The following is a 23,340-nucleotide window of genomic DNA, read 5'->3' on the forward strand; positions in this document are numbered from 1 at the left end:
TAGCAATAGACAAAACAGACAAGAATCCCTACTCCCGTGGGGAAGAGAGACAATAGAGAAAAATAAGTAAAACGTACTGTGCTAATTATTACATAGTAATAAGTGTGGAAGTGAAAATAAAACAAGAAAAAGAGGTTTTGTGATTTTAGGCAGTGTGGTAAAATAACACAGAAGGCTCATGAGAAAGAGATGTTGGAGTTAATTGGCAAATTGGAGGACTGGTAAGTCTATGTAGCTGGAGTAGAGGCGGAGAATAGTGGGAATTAAGTTAGTGAGGTAACAATGGCTAGGGCATCTAGGGCCTTTTAGGGCATTGCAAAGAATTTCACTTTGAGCAGAGGAATGACGTCGATCTAACTTAATGTTTTAGTAAGATCACTTTGGATGCTGTGTTGAGCATGGATTGAAAGGGAACAAAGGTAAAAGTAAAAAGATAGAAGCTATTGCTGGCTTGGACCAGGGTAACAGTAGAGATGATAAGAAGCACTCATGTTTTGGGCATATCTTAAAGACGGAGCCAAGAGGCGCCTGGGTGGCTTACTCATTTGAGCATCCGACTCTTGATTTCAGCTTGGGTCATGATCCCAGGGTCGTGGGATCAAGCCCACTTTGGGCTCTGTACTGAGCATGGAGCCTGCTTAAGATTCTCTCTCTCTCTCTCTCTCTCTCTCTCTCTCTCTCTCTCTCTCTCTTTTGCAAATAAAAAAGGGCCAAGCCAACAGGATTTGTTGACAAATTGAATATGAAGTGTGAGAGAAAGAAATCAAGGATCACTCCTGTACATATGTAAATCTTAATGATAGAACAGAACTCCATAAATAGGAGAGTAGAGACACTGAGAAGAACATGAGAAAAGCCATGACTTGTTCCTGTGGTTCAGGTAGTAAGGCCCAGTACTAAAAACTGTTGGTCGTGTGGATGGAGGAGTGATGAAACAAATGAGGAGACACTGGGGTTTTGTTATAGATAGGATACGAGGCTGGGAGAGATGAAGGAGTGAGAGGGGCATTCAAAGAGCCAGGTTTCTGCCCATGCCTTACCTCAGAAGGAGAAGAGAACAAAAGGATATTAGGACCTTGTTAATAACACCAGCTCTCCTACACCTGGAGTTTTCTCAAAGACTGAAACACAGGCTACCTTTTACATTGGTGGGGGAAGGAATCAGAATTTTATAGTTGGAAAAGAATTGAGATCTGCTAAGCTAACCTCATTTGATCGATGTGGAAACAAAACTAGATAAATTAAGTTGTTTTGCCTCAGATTGTGTTCCTAGTGGCAGACTAGTCTCAGAACTGGGGTTTTCTGTTCCCATATTGCACCTCTTTCTGCTGTGGCACAATAAGAATCCCACTAAGTGAGCCCGGACTGTTTCTAACACAGTTGTTTTGAAAGTCATCCACGTTCCCTACTAAGCACTCCTCTTTTCAATGCTATTTTAATTCTTTTAATTACAGTACAGAGAAAGTCTCAATTAGGTGCTCTTTTTAAGAGTTATAATTTGCCTTTTTATCAAGGAGTGTAAATTCCAGAATTAACAATCTGCAGACAGCCTCAGCAGTTGCAATGCATAACAGTATGTGAACTTTAAATACAAATTCTTAAATCCAAAGGCTTTGAATTCACATCTGTTTTCTAGAAATTCCTGGACTTCTGGGAGTTTTTATTAAGTAATCCAGACTTTGCAGCTATAGTTCCCCAGGCATTGCTTTTGATAAGGCTAATACTGTATTACAGAACAGAGATATTATCTCCCTTTCAGTTGCTTTCTCAGTAGAGAAAAGGGACAATTAGGGAGTTACCCATGTCTTAACTTTATTAATTTAGCATTAAAATTTCTTTTAAAGAAGTGATAAGGCAGGACTCTGGGCTAACCTCATAGCTCCCTTGGTCTTAGTTTTCTCATCTGAAAATGAAGAAATTGGACAAGTTGAATTCCCAAACTGTCTTTCAGCCCTACAGTTTTGTGCCACATCTGTAAGAAAGATATACAAAAACTAAAACAATTGCCCTAGTAGGATAATAGGCAGATAGGTGACTTCTCATCTTTAAAAATCTTTATCTTTATTGTTGTTTTCACTAAAACAAAAGTTAAAGTTACCATATCAGCATTATATAAAATTATTATTAGTATAAAAATAAAATTTCATGCCTGATTGCTATTTTGAAAGAGAGCCAATGTTCTTATGCTGTTTCTATTTTCTCTTGCTAGAAATGTGTAAAATTTGAAAAGGTGAACTATCTAATAAAAGATCAAGTAAGGACCAATTGAAGTAAGCCCTACATATGGAGCTTTGTCGCAGACTATGAATCTGGAGTTTTCTCTTGTCCAGCAAGAGAGTGGATGCAGAATTGAATATGATAGAGGCTAATATCCGGGAGGAGTCAAGAGACCAGAACGGCGTTTTCTTCTCCGTATTTATTGAGCTCTCAAGATCTTACACACATGGTGAAAGTGAAGAAAACAGTATCTTACACATGTGAATGTGGAGAAAACAATCAGTAATCATTAACTTGTACGTGTAAGAAGCAAAGGGTTTAGGGGGCAAGTGGAATTTGTGATCAAAGTATTATTAGTGTCAGATAGAAAGTAATTTCCTGCAGGTGATATAACAAGTTGCTCGTGATCCCATTACAATACCTTGCTAGCTAACTTCAGGTGCTTTAGCTCCGTGGTGGCGGCTTTCCACCCTAAGCTTTTTTCTAACCCATTTATGTAAGTAGTACCTATTTCCCCCATAGTACTTCTTCAAAAAAAAAAAAAAAAAAAAAAAAAAAGGCGGGGAGAGGATTGTCTACTCTCTGATTCACTCTTCTTGGTCATACAAGAGAAACTAAATCTGAATCAGGAGGAAGAAATAACTATACCAGAGTCTAGGGCTTTTCAGGCCTCCAAAGTTTTATTCTTAAAATCTGGAGGGTAATTTCCTGAGTACCTTTTTAGATAGAAGCTTCATTTGTTCTCTGTGAAGGATAAAGATGTGTGATGTTTACACGGTAGTGAAAATATAAACACTTAATTTTTTTTTTAAGTTTATTTATTTTTGAGACAGAGACAGAGCATGAACGGGGGAGGGTCAGAGAGAGAGGGAGACACAGAATCGGAAGCAGGCTCCAGGCTCTGAGCCATCAGCCCAGAGCCCGACGCGGGGCTCGAACTCACGGACCGCAAGATCGTGACCTGAGCCGAAGTCGGACGCTTAACCGACTGAGCCACCCAAGCGCCCCTATAAACACTTAATATTAGCATCTAAGTTGGGTTCCCAAACTCCTAGTGTCTGATGACTCCTTTCCCCCACCAAAATAATGTAGACAATTAGTATCATAAGTCTGATCAAAAAGGGTCAAGCTGTGTCCCTAAGTTTAGCTCTTATTCCTATATACTGTCATTGACTAGATTTAGAGGTCCTCTGAAACCTTGACAGGTAGCCAGAATGAGTCTTGTAGCTTGGCAGTGCTAGCCTTTGACTTCAATTGTCTGTCCTTATAGGTCTTTCTGGAGCTTTGCCTCTCTACCCCAAAACTGGGTCTTACCTTCAGCCACTTTTAGTTTTTACTTTTTTATAAAGGAATGAGAATCAGATTAGCATCAAATTTTTCATCATCAACAAAGACTGCTATAAACCAATGGAACAATGCCTTCAAATAAATGAGGAAAAGTCAGTTTTAGTTTACAATTCTATATTCACTCAAAGTGTCAATCAAAAGCAAAAGGAGAGTAAAGACATTTGGGGAAATGAAAGAACTCAGAAAATGTACTTCCCATGTATCCTATCCTGGTAAATTACTGGAAGGTAAGTTCTAACAAAATGAGAGAATAAACCCTCACAAAGAACAAAACAAAAAAAGAAAAATAAGGGATTAAAGAAGTAGTGAATCTAACCCAGGAGAGTAATGAATTTAAGTCTAAGTATCACAGTTAGACAACTGGAACTCAATCCAGATTGGAATTGGAATTAAGAGACCTCTAGGAGGAAGTACCTAGGAATAGATGGAATTAAAGAAATCTGTACAAATTAAGATGATAAAGGCTGAAGTTTCAGGGAAAAAAGAAAGGCAAAGAAACATGGAAAACTTGGGGGAATTCAGCACTAGTGGCTCTTCTGAAAAGGACCTACCTGAGGATGAAATCCAACAAACCAAAAGATTTGCCAAAATTTAAAATCAGGATTGGAGGAGTAGTTGAAAATGGATTGATGCTAAGCATTAAATAGATTTTAATACAGAAAAACCTAAACAATTTTAGGAATTAAGATTTTAAAAAAATCAGACTTTGTCTTGCATTTTCTTCTGTCAATACATCTTTAAAACTTTCTACTTTAAAGAGCTTAGTACATTTAAAAACTTAATACAGATCTTGCATTTCGTCAATACAAGTCTAAACAGGACAGTAAATATCAGGATCTTTTGCCTTTGGCTGGTGATGTTTATTTACCTCATGCAGATGAGGACTGAGGAACTAGAAATAACAATGTAGACAAAGAGCAGATTCAGTGGAGTGAGCAAACTAGAGGGCATGGGCAGGAGGTTGTAGTCAGAGGGGAATTTTATGAGTTTTAAATGATAAGTTACCAGTTGTGAAGCATTAGCCAGTAGATGAAGTAGAGTGGATGTAATGGAATTGAGAAAGCTAAGGAATATGAAGGCAGCATGTCAGAAGACATGCAATGTGATAAAAATAAACTATGAGCCATTGACAAAGGGTGAAGGGAATGTCTAGGAAATCAGTAGAAGAGGAAGAGGAAAGGGTAGTGTAAATAAAGGGCATAAAAATACCACATTTCTTCCTTATGATTAATGTATTACTCCCAGGCCTCTGAATTCCAGTAACTTCTATTGAGAAGTTATATTTGGAACTTCTGTTCTAAATCACTCAGTAGTAACATTCAAATACTGTATTTCTCTGATGTATTTCACTGTTCGATTCACAGTCCTCTACACAAATTGATGTTTGGAATTTCCATAATAGTCTCCTCCAAATTTAGAGCATATGTAGACTTGATGCCAGGGCCTGATTATCTTATCCATGATTAATGAATAGAACTGAATGATCATCTCTGGCAACCAGGAGAGTTATCTTAATTATAGTATCAACAATTTTTCCAGTAACAACATTGATAATATTTCTTACTTGGGTAAGAATACAATGACTGAGAATACAGGGGGAATAAAGGAATTTCAAGCTACTTTCTTTATTGTCTCCATTTCTCTTACCCCATAAACACACATCATCCCTCACACAAAAACTCCCATCTAAATCCCAAATCTTAATGGGTTCTAATAGTATTGATAACTAATATTTGAACTGCTGACACTACTGAGTGCAATATGAAGATCCATGATGGACAGTGTAAATAAAGGACAAGCGTTTTAGCTTTTGTTAAGGATATGGAGAAATTCTTCCACAATCAAGTCAGTGATTGTCTCTCATGTGAATATCGTTATAGTTGAATCCCTGTACACATTTCCTTGGATTAAATTTTTAGAAGTAGAATCTCTGGGTCAGAGTGTGGTAGTTTAGATGATGGCACTTCACAGATATCCACATCCTAATCCCCAGAACCTGTGACTATGTTAACATAGTAAAAGGGACTTTACAGATGTGATTAAGTTAAGGATCTCAAGATGGGGAAAGTATCTTGGATTTTCCAGGTGGGCTCAACGTAATCACAAAGTCCTTATAAGAGTAGGAGGCAAAGTCATGATGGAAGCAAGTGATGTAGGAAGTAGCTATGAGCTAAAGAAAAGAGACGTAAGTAGCATCCATAAGCTGAAAAAATCAAGGAAATTAATTCTCCCCTCAGAGCTTCGAAGAAGGAACCAGCCCTGCTGACATTTTGACTTTAGCCCAGCGAGACAGATTTTGAACACCTAACTGTAAGTGATAAATTCGTTTTGTTTCCTGCCACTAAACTTGTGTTGATTTGTCAATAGGAAACTAATACAGATAATTTGGAAATAGCCTCACGGTTTTGATCACTGAATTTCCTGTCAGCATTTCATGGGAGTGTTTCTCTTTAATCTCTACTTTTTTTATATTCATGTCCTTTTTCATATAAGTAGGCTGTAAACTTTTCTAGAGCATGGAATATGTCCTCTGCTTCTCTTTTCATCTCATACAAGTCTACTGAACCTGATAAACCCACAAAAGTGTATATTAACAATGGTGATGAATTTCAGTAGAGTAAGAAGGCACTAAGGAAAAACTTGACCTGATTTTTTTTTTAAAGAAATGCATAAGTTTCACTCTGAGCCTCCTTAAGTATCATATCATGTGTTTTAGAGTTAAGGAAAAAAAAGAAAAGCAAGTAGTAGGAGTAAATGTATCAGGAATCCCTAATATCTCATGCTGAAAGAACAAACTTAACAGACCCATTATAGACTATTTTGTTACCAAAATGAGAGAAGCAATGGGAAAAAATTAAAGAAAAGAAATAGAAATCTCACACTATGCAGATAAATACAGCAGACACCTGAATGGAGATCAGGATTAACATTCTTCTCATTCTTTTTCCACCTGTGTTGTAACACACGTTTCTATTGTTGCCCTTTATTTTTTTTCTTAATGGCTTTGAGGTATAAATAACATAAATTAAAATGCATGTGTTTACAGTATACAATTTGGTAAGTTTTGACATAAGTATAAAAGCTGAGAAACCATAACCACAACAAAAATAATGAAGATAGCTATCACCCCAAAAAGTTTCCTTTTCACCTTTGTATTCCCCCTTTCTGCTGCACACAACCTCCCATCTGATCTGCGTTGTTACTATAGGTCAGATCGCAATGGCTTGAAGTTGTATAAATGAAGTTCTACAGTATGTACATGTTTTTCTCAAAATAAATATTTTGAGATTTGTCTATGTCGTGTGTACAATAATTCCTCTTCGTTGGATTAGTAGTTCGTGGTTTAGACATAACCACAATTTGTTTATCCATTTATCTATTGACGGACATTTGGGTTGTTTTTAGTTATTGGCCATTAGAAGTAAAGCTGCTGTGAACATTCACGTACATGTCTTTATATGAACATGTGCTTTCATTTCTTTTGGTTAAATACGTAGGAAAGCAGTGTCTGGGTAATGTGATAGATATATTTCTAACTTTGTAAAAAAACTGCCAGACTGTTATCCAAGGTGGTTTTACCATTTTACAGTTTAGCCATCAGGGTTTGTGAAAGTTCCAGCTAGTCCACATCCTTCCTTACACTTGTTCTGTTCATTTTCGGTTAGCCATTCTAATAAGTATGTAGTGATATCTCCCAGTGATTTTAATTAGCCTTTCTCTAATAACTTGCCGTGTTGACATTTTTTCACTCATATCTTATTTGGTGCCTATTTTTGCCTACTTGTTGAGTTTTGAGAGTTTATCATTCTTAATAAAAGTCTTTTAAAAGAGCGTTTGCTTCATATGACTTGCATGTGTTTAAATGTCTTGAGACTTGTTTAACAGCTCAAAACATGGTCTGTTTGGGTAAATGTTTCATGTGCCCTTGAAAAACGTGTATTCTGCTATCGGGTGGATTGTTCTATAAATGTTGATTCAGGTTTGCTGATAGTGCTTAAGTCTTCTACATCTATGGTAGGCAAATTAATAAAACCCCAAAGGTATCTATATCCTAATCCCATGATTGGTGAGTATGTTACTTTACATGGCAAAGGGGACTCTGCTGACATGATTAGGTTAAAAATATTGAGGTGGGAGAGTATTCTGGATGGTTCAGGTGGGTCCAATTTCACCATATGGGCCCTTAAGAGCAGAGGACTTTTCCCATCTATAATCAGAAGAATCTGGGTCTATGGAAAAAGAGAAATTTAATGTTGCTTGCTTTGAAGACAAGGAGGGCCATGAGCCAAAAAAATGTGGGTGATCTCTAGAAGCTAGGAAAGGTAAAGAAATGAATTTTCCTAAATAATGCAGAAAGGAAGGTAACCCTGATGATAGCTTAATTTTAGCCCAATGAGACCTGTGTTAACATTTCTGACTTACAGTACTGTAAGATAAATTTGTTTTGTTTAAGCTTCCAGATTTGTGGTAATTTGTTACAGCAGCAAGAGAAAAATAATACATTGGCCTATGTAATTAGTATTTCTCGTGCTCTTCTTTTTGTTATTGTTTACATCCAGATTTCCAATTGGTATCATCATTTTACCTATGTAAAACATTTAATATCCCTAATAGTGTAGGTCTACTGTTGATATAGTATTATAGCTTGTTTCTGTCTGGAAACGTCCTTTCACATTTTTAAACAATTTTGTGTTTTTATTTTTTCACTGGGAAAGAATTCTAGATTAGAATCTTTACCTTTTTTTAGTACTTTTAAAGATACTGTTCCAATACATAGCTTGCATTTTTTTTTTTTCTGATGAAAAATTTGTTGTCATCTTTACTTGTGTTCCTCTTTATGTAATAGGTCTTTTTCTTTGGCTCTGTAAAATGAGTGGGATATGGATTTATAAACCATGGGCTTATAAACATGTATTCTTTGGTGAGAAATAGATCAAATAACCAAGGTCGACAAAATTACATTTGTCTGTAGGCTAACTAGAAGTAATGTACAGTAATGGTTATCAAACTTTTTGGTCTCAGGACTACTTTACACTCTTAAAAATCATTGAAGGCCTTAAAGAGATTTTGCTTATATGGATTATATCTATCAATATTAATGACCATGTTAGAATTGAAATGGAGGAAAAATTGTAAAGTGTTATTTTATAAGGCCATTATATCTTAACACAAATAACATTTTTTTGAAATGACCATATTTCCAAAACAATAGTGGTTATAAGAGTTACAAAGAAATCGCTTAAAAGGTACTTGGGTGGTTCAGTCAGTTGAGTCTTGGTTTCCAGCTCAGGTCGTGATCCTAGGGTTGTGGGATTGAGCTCGTTGTCAGGCTCCATGCTGAACATGGAGCCTGCTTGGGATTCTCCCTCTGTCCCTCTGTCCCTCTGTCCCTCTTTCTCTCTCTCTCTCGTGCACACGTGCCAAAAAAAATTTTTTTTTCTTTAGGGATACCTGGCTGGCTCAGTCAGTAGAACATATGATTCTTGGTCTTGTGGGTCATGAGTTCAAACCCCACATTGGGCGTGGAGCCTACAAAAAATAAATACAATAAAAAAATCTCTTTAAAGTCTGGGTTAATACATAATAGATAATCTCATCTGTTTTAAGTTTTTATTTATTTTGAGAGCGAGAGACAGCACAAGTGGGAGAGGAGCGGAGAGAGAGGGAGACAGAATCCCTAGCAGGCTCCCCACTGTCAGCACAGAGCCGGATGTGGGGCTTCAATCCACGAAACTGTGAGATCATGACCTCAGCCGAAACCAAGAGCCAGACGCTTAACTGACAGAGCCACCCAGGCACCCCTCTCATCTGTTTTTGCAATCTGAGATATATAGGCATTGTTTTGGTTGAAGTTAGGTGAAGAAAGCCTGGCCTCACTTATTAAGTAGTTGGAAATGGGGAGGGAAATACTTCAATAATCTTCTTCAGATGACTGTAGATATTAGTCACTGATGATATGAATTAGCCTAATTCAACAAATAGTAGTTTCTCAAACGTAGGTTGTAATGTGGAATCTGAAAGCATACCATTGAACTTTTTGGACTCTGCTATATTAGTATCTACTGTCTGTCCTAGACTTCGGATCTTTTATCTTGGCGAGATTTTATAACCTCATGCATTGGTCAAATACTGGTTACTAAGTTGTGCACATCTTCTAATTCTTATACATATCATTAGATAATATCTTAAAATCACATTCATAAAGATCACCACTGATTTAATAGTCTTTAAATACCAGGAAGCTATTAAAGTCACCATGGCAGATGCAATTTTTCAAATATGTAACTTTCTCTTGAAAGCTTAAATTTCGCCTTTGACAACAAATATAATCTGTTGTTGTTCTTGAACTTGTAGGCTCACCTCCCTCATTTTCAAGGAACTGTCCAGATATCAAAGTCTAGAATAACTAGTCTGTATGCCTATTCTTTTCCCCCTAGTTTTATTGAGGTACAACTGACATGTAAATTTGTAAGTTTAAGGTATACAACTTGATGATTTGATATATGTATATATTTTGAAATGATTAACATAGTAAGTTATCACATCCATTACCTTATATAGTTACAGTGTGTGTGTGTGTGTGTGTGTGTGTGTGTGTGTGTGTAGTCAGAACTCTTAAGACTTAGTCACTTAGCAATTTTCAAACGTACAATACAGTTGTGTTAACTATAGTTACTGAGCTGGGTATTACATCCCCAAAATGACTTCATCTTATAACTGAAAATCTGTCCCCTTTAACCCCCTTCACCCATTTCCTCCACCCCCACCATACCCCTGGCAACCACCAATCTACTCGGTTTCCATGAGTTTAGTTTCCCCCCACCTTTTATTTTTAGATTGTACATATAAAGGAGACCATCTAGTGTATATGTTGATCTATTTCACTTAGCACAGGGCCCTCAACATCTACCCATCTTGTCACAAATGGCAAGATTTTCTTTTTTGTGTGTTTGTTTTTTGTTTTCATTTTTTTCTGGCTGAGCAATCCATGATAAATACACACATATACCACATTTTGTTTATCCATTCATCCCTTGATGGACACTAGGTTGCTTCATGTCTTGGCTATTAAATAATGCTGCAGTGCACATGAGGGTACAGATATTTTTGACCTAGTGTTTTCATTTTCTTCAGATAAATATCTGGAAGTAGAATTGCCAGATCATATGGTAGGTCTACTTTTAGTTCTAATTCCAGTGTAATTAACATTTAGTGTTACGTGAGTTTCATGTGTACAATATAGTGATTCAGCAATTCTTTTTTTTTTTTAATTTTTTTTTTAACGTTTATTTACTTTTGAGACAGAGAGAGACAGAGCATGAGTGGGGGAGGGTCAGAGAGAGAGGGAGACACAGAATCTGAAACAGGCTCCAGGCTCTGAGCTGTCAGCACAGAGCCCCACGTGGGACTTGAACTCACAGACTGCGAGATCATGACCTGAGCCAAAGTCAGACGCTTAACCGACTGAGCCACCCAGGTGCCCCTGATTCAGCAATTCTGTACATTACTCAGTGTTCATCATGATAAGTGTACTCTTAACCTTCTTTACCTATTTGACCCATCTCCCCTCTGGTAACCATCAGTAGGTTCTCTATATTTAAGAGTCTGTTTTTTGTTTTGTTTTGTTGGTTTGTCTTTTTGAATTTGTCTTGTTACTTAAATTCCACATACGAATGAGATCATATGGTATTTGTCTTTGACTTATTTGACTTAGCATTGTACCCTCTAGATCCATCCGTGTTGTTGCAAACAGCAAGATTTAATTTTTTTAATGTATCTATTTAAATTCAAGTTAGTTAACATACAGTGTGATATTGGGTTCAAGATTAGAACCCAGTGATTTATCACTTACATATGACACCCAATGTTCGTCCTGAAAAGTGCCCTCCTTAATGCCTGTCACCCATTTTACCCATCCCTTGACTCCCCCTTTTAAGTAACCTTCAGTGTACTCTCTGTATTTAAGAGTCTGTTATGGTTTGCCTTCCTCTCTGTCTCTTATTTTTCCTTCCCTTGCCCTACATTCATCTGTTGAGTTTCTCAAATTTCGCATGAGTGAAATCATGATCCCCGTCTTTCTCTGACTTGTTTTGCTTAGCATAATACCCTCCATTTCTATCCACGTTGTTGCAAATGGCAAGATTTAATTCTTCTTCATTGCTGAGTAGTATTCCATTGTATAAATATACCACATCTTTTTTTTTTTTTTCAAATTTATTTATTTTTGAGACAGAGAGAGACAGCACGAATGGGGGAGGGTGAGAGAGAGAGGAAGACACAGAATCTGAAACAGGCTCCAGGCTCTGAGTGGTCAGCACAGAGCCCGACGTGGGGCTCGAACTCACGGACTGTGAGATCATGACCTGAGCCGAAGTCGGACGCTCAACCGAGTGAGCCACCCAGGCGCCCCCACATCTTCTTTATCCATCCATCATTTGACAGACATTTGGGCTCTTTCCATAATTTGGCTATTGTTGATAGTGCTGCTATAAACATTGGGGTGCATGTGCCCCTTCAAATCAGCATTTTTGTATCCTTTGGAAAAATACCTAGTAGTGCAATTGCTGGGTCATAGGGTACTTTTACTTTTAATTTTTTGAGGACTCTCCATACTGTTTTCCAGAGTAGCTGCACCAGTTTCCATTCCCACCAACAGTGCAAAAATGTTCTCCTTTCTCTGCATCCTCGCCAACAGCTGTTGTTTCCTGAGTTGTTAATGTTAGCTATTCTGACAGGTGTGAGGTGGTATCTCCTTGTGGTTTTGGTTTGTATTTCTCTGATGCTGAGTGATGTTGAGCATACTTGCAATATGTCATTTACAAATATCCTCTCCCATTCCTTCTTGTCTTGTTGATTGTTGCCTTTGCTTGCAGAAGCTTTTTATTTTGATGAGGTCCCATTTTGATGGTTTCATGACTCACAGGTCTTTCATCCATTCTGAATTTATTTTTGTGTATGATGTAAGAAAGAGGTCCAGTTTTGTTCATGTTGCTGTCCAGTTTTCCAGCACCATTTGCTGAAGAAAATGCCTTTTTTTCCATTGAATACTTTTTCCTGCTTGGCCAAAAATTAGTTGGTCATACATCTGTGGTTCCACTTCTGGGTTTTCTATTCTGTTTCATTGATCTGCGTGTCTGTTTTTATGCCAGTATCATACTGTGTTGATGATTACAGCTTTATAATACAACTTGAAGTCTGGAATTGTGATACCTCCAGGTTTGACTTTCTTTTTCAAGGTTGCTTTGGCAATTTGGGGTCTTTTGTGGTTCCATACAAATTTTGGGATTGTTTGTTCTAGCTCTATGAAGAATGCTGGCGTTATTTTGATAGGGATTACGTTGAATATGTAGGTTGCTTTGGGTGGTATCGACATTTTAGCAATATTCTTGCAATCCATGAGCATGGAATGTTTTTCCATTTCTTGGTTTCTTCTTCGATTTCTTTCATAAGTTTTTGATAGTTTTCAGCATACAGATCTTTTACCTTTTTGTTCGGTTTATTCCTAGATATCTTAAGGGTTTTGGTGCAGTTGTAAATGGGATTAATTCCTTGATTTTTTTTTTTTTTTTTTTTTTTTTTTTTTTGCTTTCTGCTGCTTCATTATTAGTGTGTATAAATGCAACTGATTTCTCAATATTGACGTTATATATATATATATCTATATATATATATATCTCCTAGGACTTTGCTGAATTCGCATCTTGGTTCTACCAGTGTTTTGGGTGGAGTCTTTGGGTTTTCAATGTAGAGTATCATGTCATCTGTGAAGAGTGAAAGTTTGACTTCTTCTCTGCCAATGTATATGCCTTTTATTTCTTTTTGTTGTCCCATTCCTAAGGCTGGGACTTCGAGTACTATGTAACAACAGTGATGAGAGTGAACATCCCTGATCTCAGGAGGAAAACTCATTTTTTCCCATTGAGGATGATACTAGCTGTGGGCCTTTCATCTATGACCTTTATGATGTTGAGGTATATTCCTTCTATCCCTACTTTCTGGAGGGTTTTAATCAAGAAAGGATGCTGTGTTTTGTCAAGTGCTTTTTCTGCATTTATTGAAAGAATCATATGTGTTTTTATTTTTTTTTTATTAGTGTGGTGTATGACATTGATTTTTTCCAAATATTGGAGTAGCCCTGTAGTCCAGGAATAACTCTCACTTGATCTTGGTGAATAATTCTTTTTAAGGTACAGTTTAATTTGATATGCTGGTATCTTGTTGAGAATTTTTTGCATCCAGGTTTATCAGGAATATTGGCCTGATTCTCCTTTTTAGTGGGGTCTTTGTCTAGTTTTGGAATCAAGGCAATGCTGGCTTTATAGAATGAGTTTGGAAGCTTTCCTTTCATTTCTGTTTTTGGAACATTTGAGAAGAATAGGTATTAACTCTTACTTAAATGTCTGTTAGAATTCTCCTGGGAAGCCATCCAGCCCAGGACTCTGATTTGTTGGTAATTTTTTTATTACTGATTCAATTTCTTTGCTGGTTATGGGTCTGTTCAAATTTTCTTGTTTCAGTTTTGGTAGTTTGTGAGTTTCTAGGGATTTGTTCATTTCTTCCAGATTTCCCAGTTTGTTGGCATATAGTTTTTCATAGTATTGTCTTATAACTGTTGGTATTTCTGTGGTGGTGGTTGTGATCTCTCTCTCAATGATTTTATCTATTTGGGTCCTCTCTTTGCTTTTTGAGAAGTCTGGTTAGGAGTTTGTAAGTTTTGTTTATTCTTTGAAAGAACCAGCATTTAGTTTCCATTGATCTGTTCTATTGGTGGTGGTGGTGGTTGTTTTTGTTGTTGTTTATTTATGCTCTAATCTTTATTATTTCCCTTCTACTGATTTCAGGCTTGATTTGCTTCTCCTTTTCCAGCTCCTTTAGGTGTAAGGGTAGGTTGTATATTTGGGACCTTTCTTGCTTCTTGAGATAGGTCTGAATTGCAATGTACTTTCCTTTTAGGGCTGCCTTTGTTGAATCCCAAATGGTTTGGACCGTCGTGTTTTCATTTTCATTTGCTTCCACGTATTTTTTTTTTCTTCTTTAATTTCCTGGCCAACCCATTCATTTTTTTAGTAGAATATTTTTTAACTTCCATGTATTTGAGAGCTTTCCAAAAATTTTTTTTCTTGTGGTTGACTTCAAGTTTAATTGCATTGTGACCTGAAAAGATGCATGTCAATGTTAGTCTTCATGTAATTGTTGAGGGCTTATTTATGACCCAGTATGCGATTTGGTCTGAAGAATGTTCCATGTGCACTCAAAAAGAATGTGTATTTTGCTGCTTTAGGATGAAATGTTCTCAGTATATCTGCTAAATCCCACCTGGTCCAGTGTGTCTTTCAAAGTCATTGCTTCCTTGTTTTTCTGCTTAGATCATCGGTCAATTGCAATAATGTGGTATTAAAGTCCTCTACTATTACTGTATTATTATCAATGAGTTTCTTTATGGTGATTAGTAATTTTTTTTTTTTTTTGAGAGAGAGAGTGCAAGTGGGGTGGGCAGTGGCAGAGGAAGAGGAGAATCTGAGGCAGTCTCCATGCTCAGTGCAGAGGCCGATGTGGGGCTCAATCCTATGACTCTGGGATCATGACCTGAACTGGAATCAAGAGTTGAATGCTCAACCAACTGAGCCACCCAGGCGCCCCTTGTTATTAATTGATTTATATATTTGGGTTCTTCCAAGTTGGAGACATAAATACTTAGAATTGTTCTTGATGGATAGACCTCTTAATTATAATACAAGGCTCTTCATCTCTTGTTACAGCCTTTAATTTAAAGTCTAGTTTGTCTGATATAAGTATGGCTACTCCAGCTTTCTTTTGATACACATAAACACGATAGATGGTTCTTTATCCCCTCACTTTCAATCTGCAGGTGTCCTCAGGTTTAAAATGAGTCTCTTGTAGACAGCAAATAGATCAAACTTGTTTTTTTTTTTTTTTTTTTTTTTTTTTTATCCATTCTGATATCCCATATCTTTTGATTGGAGCATTTAGTCTATTTACCTTCAGCATGATTACTGAAAGATATGAATTTAGTGCCATTTTGTTACCTTTACAGATTTTGTTTCAAAGTCCATTTTGTCTGATGTCATTATTGCTACCCCACCTTTCTTTTCACTTCCATTTTCACAAATATTTTTCCTTTTCTTCACTCTCCATCTGCATATTTCTTTATGTCTAAAGTGTGTCTCTTGTAGAGAACATAGAGATAGGTCTTACTTCTTTATCCATTCCATCACCCTATGTCTTTTGATTGAATGTGTAGTCCAATTACATTCAAATAATTATTGATAGGAATGTACTTCCATTTTGTTTTATTTTTGTTTTTATAGTTCTTTCTTCCTTTTTTCTGTGGTTTGATTGTATTTTTTTAGTGATATACTTGGATTCCTTTCTCTTTATTTTTTGTGTATCTATTATAAATTTTTGTGGTTACCATTAGGTTTATATATAATATCTTATGCATTTAGCAGTCTATATTAAGTTAATGGTTGGTTAAGTTTAAAACCCATTCTAAAAGCACTATTTTTTTTTTTTTTTTTTTTTACTCCTCTCTGTTTTAGGTATATAGTGTCATAGTTTATATCCTTTTGTTTTCTGATTCCCTTGACTGATTTTTATAGATCTACTTGATTTTACTGTATTTGTGCTTCCTACCTTTCTAACTCCTATTTATGGTCTTTCCTTTCCATATAGTTTTAATTTTTTAAGGATCCTTTACCGCTTTTCAGAGTGACTGTACCAATTTACATTCCCACCAGAAGTAAGTGCACAAGGTTCCCTATTCTCCATATATTCACAAACATTTTCTATTGTCTTTTTTGATGATATCCATTCTAACAGGGGTGAGGTGATACCTTATGGTGTTTTAAAACATTTTTAAAATTTAACTTATTTAAGCAAAAACAAGAAGAAAATCAGAAACCACTCATTTCTCTGACTCTCACCCCCTGCCTCTTGTAACCACCAATCTGTTCTCAGTATACTAGTTTTTTTTTTTTAATTTCACGTACAAGAAATAATACAGTATTTGTCTTTGTCTGTCTGATTTCACTTAGCACAATGCCTTCAAGGTCCATCCGTGTTGTCACAGATGGCAACATTTCATTCTTTATTATGGCTGAATAATAATCCAGTGTGTGTGTGTGTGTGTGTGTGTGTGTGTGTGTGTGTGTGTGTTGTGTGTATTCTAACAACGTGTGAGGCGATATGATTTTTGACTTGCATTTCCCTTATAATTAATGATACGAACATCATCTTTTCCTGTACCTGTTGGCTATCCAATGTCTTCTTCAGAAAAATGTCTAATCAGATTTTTTGCCATTTATAAAGAATTTGTTAAAAGACAGCGAGAGAGAGGGCAAGTGGGGAGGAACAGAGGGACAGAGAATCTTAAGCAGGCTCCATACTCAGGAGCCTGATGCAGTGCTGAATCCCATGACCCTGGGATCATGACCTAAGCTGAAATCAAGAGCAAGACCCTCAACTGACTGGGCTACCTAGGGGCCCTAGATCTTTTGTCATTTTTTAAAAATTGAAACTTTGGTTTTGCTGTTGAGTGATAGGAGTTCTTTATATATTTTGGGGATTAGCCCCTTATCAGATAAATCCTTTGCAGTTTATTTTTCTCCCATTTATTAGGTTGCCTTTTCATTTGTTGATATCCTTTGCTGTGCAAAAGAGTTTTAGTTTGATGTAGTCCTGCTTCTTTATTTTTGTTTTCTTTTTCTGTTGGTATCCTATTAAAAAAAAAAACATGAGGGGTGCCTGGGTGGCTCAGTCAGGTGAGCATCCGACTTAGGCTCAGGTCATGATCTCACAGTTTGTGGGTTCAAGCCCCGTGTCGGGCTCTGTGCTGACAGCTCAGTCTGGAACCTGCTTTGGATTCGGTCTCTCCCTCTCTCACTGCCCCTCCCCGACTTGTGCTCTGTCTCTCTAAACAAACATTAAAAAAAATCATCATGAAGAGGCACCTGGGTAGCTCAGTTAGTTAAGCGTCCGACTTTGGCTCAGGTCATGATCTCCCGGTTTGTGATTTAAGGCCTGGTGTCAGGCTCTGTGCTGACAGCTTAGAGCCTGGAGTCTGCTTTGGATTCTGTGTCTCCCTCTCTCTATGCCCCTCCCCTGATTGTGCTTGGTCTCTCTGTCTCTCTCTGTCTCTCTCTGTCTCTCTCTGTCTCTCTCTCTCTCTCTCTCTCTCTCTCTCTCTCTGAAAAGTGAACACCGGGGAGTGTTACGCTAAGTGACATAAATCATGCAGAGAAAGACAGATACCATATGTTTTCACTCTTATGTGGATCCTGAGAAACTTAAGACCATGGGGAAGGGGAAGGGGGCAAAAAAAACGTTAGGGAGGGAGCAAAACCATAAGAGACTCTTAAAAATTGAGAATAAACTGAGGGTTGATGGAGAGTGGGAGGGAGGGGAAAGTGTGTGATAGGCACTGAGGAGGGCACCTGTTGGGATGAGCACTGGGTGTTGTATGGAAACCAATTTGACAATAAATTTCATATTAAAAATTAAATTAAAAAAACATTTAAAAAAAACCTCTAAAGAAAAGAAAACATGAAGACTGATGTCAAAGAGCTTACCACCCATTTTCTTCTAGGAATTTTTTGATCTTCAAGTTTTTAATCTATTTTGAGTTGATTTTTGTATATGGTGTAAGGTAGTAGTCCCATTTCATTCTTTTGCATGTGGCTCTCCAATTTTCCTGGCACCATTTGTTGAAGAGACCATATCCTCATTGTATATTCTTGGCTGCTTTTGTTATAAATTAAGTGGCCATATATGTGTGGGTTTATTTCTGGTCTCTCTCTCCTGTCCCATTGATCTGTGTATCAGTTTTTATGCCAATATCATAATGTATTAATTAGCTTTGTAATATAGCTTGAAATCAGAACCTGATGCTTCCAGCTTCGTTTTTTCTCAAGATTGCTTTGGTTATTTGGGGTGTTTTGGTTTCATACAAATTTTGGGATTGTTTGTTTTATTTCTGTGAAAAATGCCACTGGGATTTTGATAGAGATTGCATTGAGTCTGTAGATTGCTTTGGGTAGTACAGACATTTTAATGATATTCTTCCAATCCATGACATGGAATATCTTTTCACTCATTTGTCTTGTATAGAACTTTTTTAATCAATGTCTTCTAGTTTTTAACATACAGACCTTTCTCTGTTAAATTTATTCCTAGTTAGTTTATTGTTTTTGATATAATTGCGTTTGTTTTCTTAATGTCTATTTCTGAAAGTCTTTTGTTAGTGTAGAGAAACCAATGGATTTTTGTGTATTTTGTGTCTTGAAAGTCTACTATATTAGTTGTAACAGGTTTTTCTGGGGGGGGGGGGGTATTGAGGGTTTTCTACATATCTCATGTTCTCTGCACAAAGTTACTCCTGCCTTTCCAATTTGGATGCCTTTTATTTATTTATTTTTGCCTGATTCCTCTGGCTAGGATTTCGAGTACTATGTTGAATGAAAGTGGCATCCTACTTTCCTAATCTTAGAGGAGAAACTTGCAGCTTTTTTCCATGGAGTATGATGTTAGCTTTGAGCTTGTCATCTATGGCCTTCATTATGTTGAGCTACATTCCCTCTGTACTTGTTTTATTGAGAGTTTTTGTCATAAAGCGATAAATTTTGTCACATGCTTTTTCTTCTGTTGAAGTTATGTGGTTTATATCTCCTTTTGTTAATGTGCTGACCATATTAACTGATTTGGGGATGTTGAACCATCCTGTATTCCTGAAATCCCACTTGATCTTTTTAATGTATTGCTGAGTTTGGTTTGCTAATGTTTTGTTGAGGATTTTTGCATTTATGTTCAGCAGGGATACTGGCCTTTTTTTTTTTTATTTTTTAATTTTGAGGCTTGGTATTAATTCTTCTTTGAATGTTTGGTAGAATTCACCAATGAACTTGTCTGGTCCTGGTTCTTTGTTGGGAGGTTTTTGAATACTAATTCAGTCTCCTTACTAATAACATGTCTATTTCATTGTGGTTTTGATTTGCACTTTCCTGATGATTAGTAATGTTAAGTGCTTTTTCATGTATCTGTTGATCATTTCAATGTTTTCTTTGGAAAAATGTCTATTCAGGTGCTTGGCCCATTAAAAAAAATTTTTTTTAATGTTTATTTTTGAGAGAGACAGAATGCGAGTGGGTTAGGGGCAGAGAGAGAGGAAGACACAGAATTAGTAGAAGCAGGCTCCAGGCTCCGAGCTTTCAGCACAGAGGCCGTCGCAGGGCTCGAGCTCCCGAATCACGAGATCATGACCTGAGCTGAAGTTGGATGCTTAACCGACTGAGCCACCCAGGTGTCACATTTTTTTGTCTTTTTGATACTAGCCATTCAGGCAGATGTAAGGTGATATTTCATTGTGATTTTCAGTTTGCATTTCCCTGATGATTAATGATGTTGAGCATCTTTTCATATGTCTGTTGCTGTCCTTATGTCTTCTTTGGAGAAAAATCTCTTCAGGTCCTTTGCCTGTTTTTAACTGGATTATTTGGTTTTTCTTCATGTTGAGTTATGTTCTTTATATATTTTGGATATTAATCCCTTCCAGGATACATCATTTGCAAATACCTTATCCTATTCAGTAGGTTACTTTTTAGTTGTGTTGACAGTTGCCTTCACTGTGCAAAAGTTTTTTACTTTGATGTAGTCCCAATGGTTTATTTTTGCTTTCATTTCCCTTGCTTTGGGAGACCTATCTAGAAAAATGAGAAGGCTGATGTCAAAGAGATTACTGTGTGTGTTTTCTTCTCGGACTTTTATGGTTTCAGGTCTCACATTCAGGTCTTTAATCCATTTGGAGTTTTTGTGTATGATGTAAGAAAGTGGTCCAGTTTTGTTCTTTTGCATGTGGCTGTCCAGTTTTCCAGCACCATTTATTGAAGAGACTTTTTTTTACCCATTGTATATTCTTGCCTCCTTTGGCATGGATTTTTTTTTTAACTAAAATTTTTTTAGGTTTATTTATTTATGAGAGTGTGCACATGTGCACACAGCAGGGAAGGGGCAGAGAGAGAGAGAGAGAGAGAGAGAGAGAGAAAGAGAGAGAGACCCAGAATCCAAAGCAGGCTCCAGGATCTGAGCTGTCAGCACAGAGCCTGACATGGGACTTGAACTTGGAAACCACAAGATCATGACCTGAGCAGAAGTTGGATGCTTAACAGACTGAGCCAACCAGGCAGCCAGCAGAGATTAATTGACCATACAACCATGTGCTTATTTCCAGACTCTCTAGTTTGTTCCATTGATTTCTGCATTTGTTTTTGTGCCAGTACCATACTGTTTTGATTATTATAGCTTTTGTAGCTTTTATCTTGAAATCTGGATTATGATACCTCCAATTTTGTTCTTCTTTTTCAGGATTGCTTTGGCTGTTTGGGATCTTCTGTGGTTCCATATAAATTTCAGGGTTATTTGTTCTGGTTCTGTGAAACATCCTATTGGTATATGATGGGATTGAACTGAATCTGTAGATTGCTTTGGGTAGTATGGACATGTTAACATTACTTGTTTTTCCCATCCATGAACAGAGAATATCTTTCCATTTGTGTCATCTTCAATTTCTTTTAATCAGTGTTTTATAGTCTTCAGAGTACAGGTCTTTTACCTCCTTGGTTAAGTTTATTTCTAGGTATTTTATTGTTCTTGGCACAACTGTCAGTGGAACTGTTTTTCTTATTTCTTGTTCTGCTACTTCATTACTAGTTTAATATATATAAACCAGTTGGGTTTCTATAATGTGATATCCTAAAATTTTCCTGAATTCATTTGTTACTTCTAAGAGTTTTTTGGTGGAATCTTGGATTTTCTATGTATAGTATCATGTCGTCTGCAAATATCATATGCCTTACCAATTGTATTCCTTTTATTTCTTGTCTGATTGCTGTGACTAGAATTTCCAGTACTATGTTGAACAAAAGTGGTGAGAGAGGACATCTTTGACTTGATCTTGACCTTAGAGAGAAAGCTCTGTTTTTCACCAGTGAGTATGTTACTGTGGGTTTGTCATATGTGGCCTTTATTATGTTGAAATATGTTCTCTCTAAACCCACTTGGTTGAGAGTTTTTATCATGAACAGATGATGAATTCTGTGAAATCTTTTTCTGCATCTATTGAGATGATGATATATGATTGTTACCCTTCATTTTGTTAATGTGGTGTACTATGTTGATTGATTTGCAGATACTGAGCCATATCTATATCCCTGGGATAAACCCCACTTGATCATGGTAAATGATACTTTTACTATATTGTGGATTTTGTTTGGTAATATTTTGTTGAGGATTTTTTGCGTCTATGTTCATCATGGATATTAGTCTGTAGCTTTTGTTTGTTTTGTTGTTTTCCTTTGTTTTTGTTTTTGTTTTTGGTGTGAGGATGGGGGTAGCATCTTTGTCTGATTTTTGATATCCACGTAATGCTAGACTCATAGAATGTACTTGGATATTTGGAAACTTCCCATCTGCTACCTTTTGGAATAGGTTGAAAAGAATAGATCCGAAGTCTTGTTTAAATGTTTGGTAGAATTTACCTGTGAATCCATCTGGTCCTGGAATTCGGTTTGATGGAAGTATTTTGATCATCAATTCAATTTCATTACTAGTAATGGGTCTGTTCATATTTTCTATTTCTTCCTGATTAGTTCTGTAAGATTGTATATTTCTAGAAATTTATCCATTTCTTCTAGGTTGCCCAATCTATTGGCCTATAATTTTTCATACTGGTCTCTTACCTTTGTATTTCTGTGGTGTTCGTTGCTACTTCTCTTGTATTTTTGGTATTATTTAAGTCCTCCATTTATTTTTCTTCTTTTTTGTTTTTTTAATGTTTACTTACTCTTAGAGAGAGAGAGAGAGAGAGAGAGAGAGAGAGAGAGAGAGAGAACAAGCAGGGAAGGGGCAGAGAGAGGGAGACGCAGGATTCAAAGCAGGCTCCAGGCTCCAAGCTGTTAGCACAGAGCCAGATGTGGGGCTCGAACTCACCAACCACGAGATCATGACCTGAGCTGAAGTCAGAAGCTCTACCAACTGAGCCACTCAGGCACCCCACCCATCTTTATCTTGAGTCTGGCTAAAGGTTTATCAATTTTATTTTTGTAAACAACTTGTACATGGTTTCATTGATGTTTTGTATTTTTATTTATTAGTCTTAATGATTTCCTTTCAGATCTTTTATTATTTCCTTCTTTCTACTAACTTTGGCTTTGTTCTTCTTTTCTAGTTCCTTTAGGTGTAAGGAAATTTGAGACTTTTCTTGTTTCTCTAGGTAGGCCTATATTGCTATAAATTTTCCCCTTAGAACTGCTTTTGCTGGATCCTACAAGTTTTGAACTATTGTGTTCCCACTAGTTATTTTTGACAGCCTTTGTATTCTTAGAAAATACAAAAAAGCTTAAGTGATCTTTCAAAAGGAATCTTTAAAGATGCTCTCAATGTATTTTACTACCTGTTTTGACTCCTCCTCATTTTAGATCCTCATTGTGAGTGAGTATTCCCAGGTAGGTGAGAAAATCTTTAAAAAACTTCCCTGTGTCTATGTCCTTATACTGTTATCTGTGGGGAAAAAAACCTCATGGCTTTGTTTCTGAAGACCCTAACTTCATGTATTTACACACGCCGTATGTGTGATTATCTAGTTCTGCCTGTTGTTTAATGAGACTAAGAACAATCTTATTTCAGGGTCAAAGTGCAGCCAAGTTAGTACTACTTGAAAAGCAGAATTTAGAGACTTTCACATTGGAAGTTGATGTCAAAATAAAA

The sequence above is a fragment of the Panthera pardus genome, unplaced genomic scaffold (assembly GCF_024362965.1).
Source record: "Panthera pardus isolate Hobbes unplaced genomic scaffold, ASM2436296v1 HiC_scaffold_24, whole genome shotgun sequence".
NCBI classification, from domain to species: Eukaryota; Metazoa; Chordata; class Mammalia; order Carnivora; family Felidae; genus Panthera; species Panthera pardus.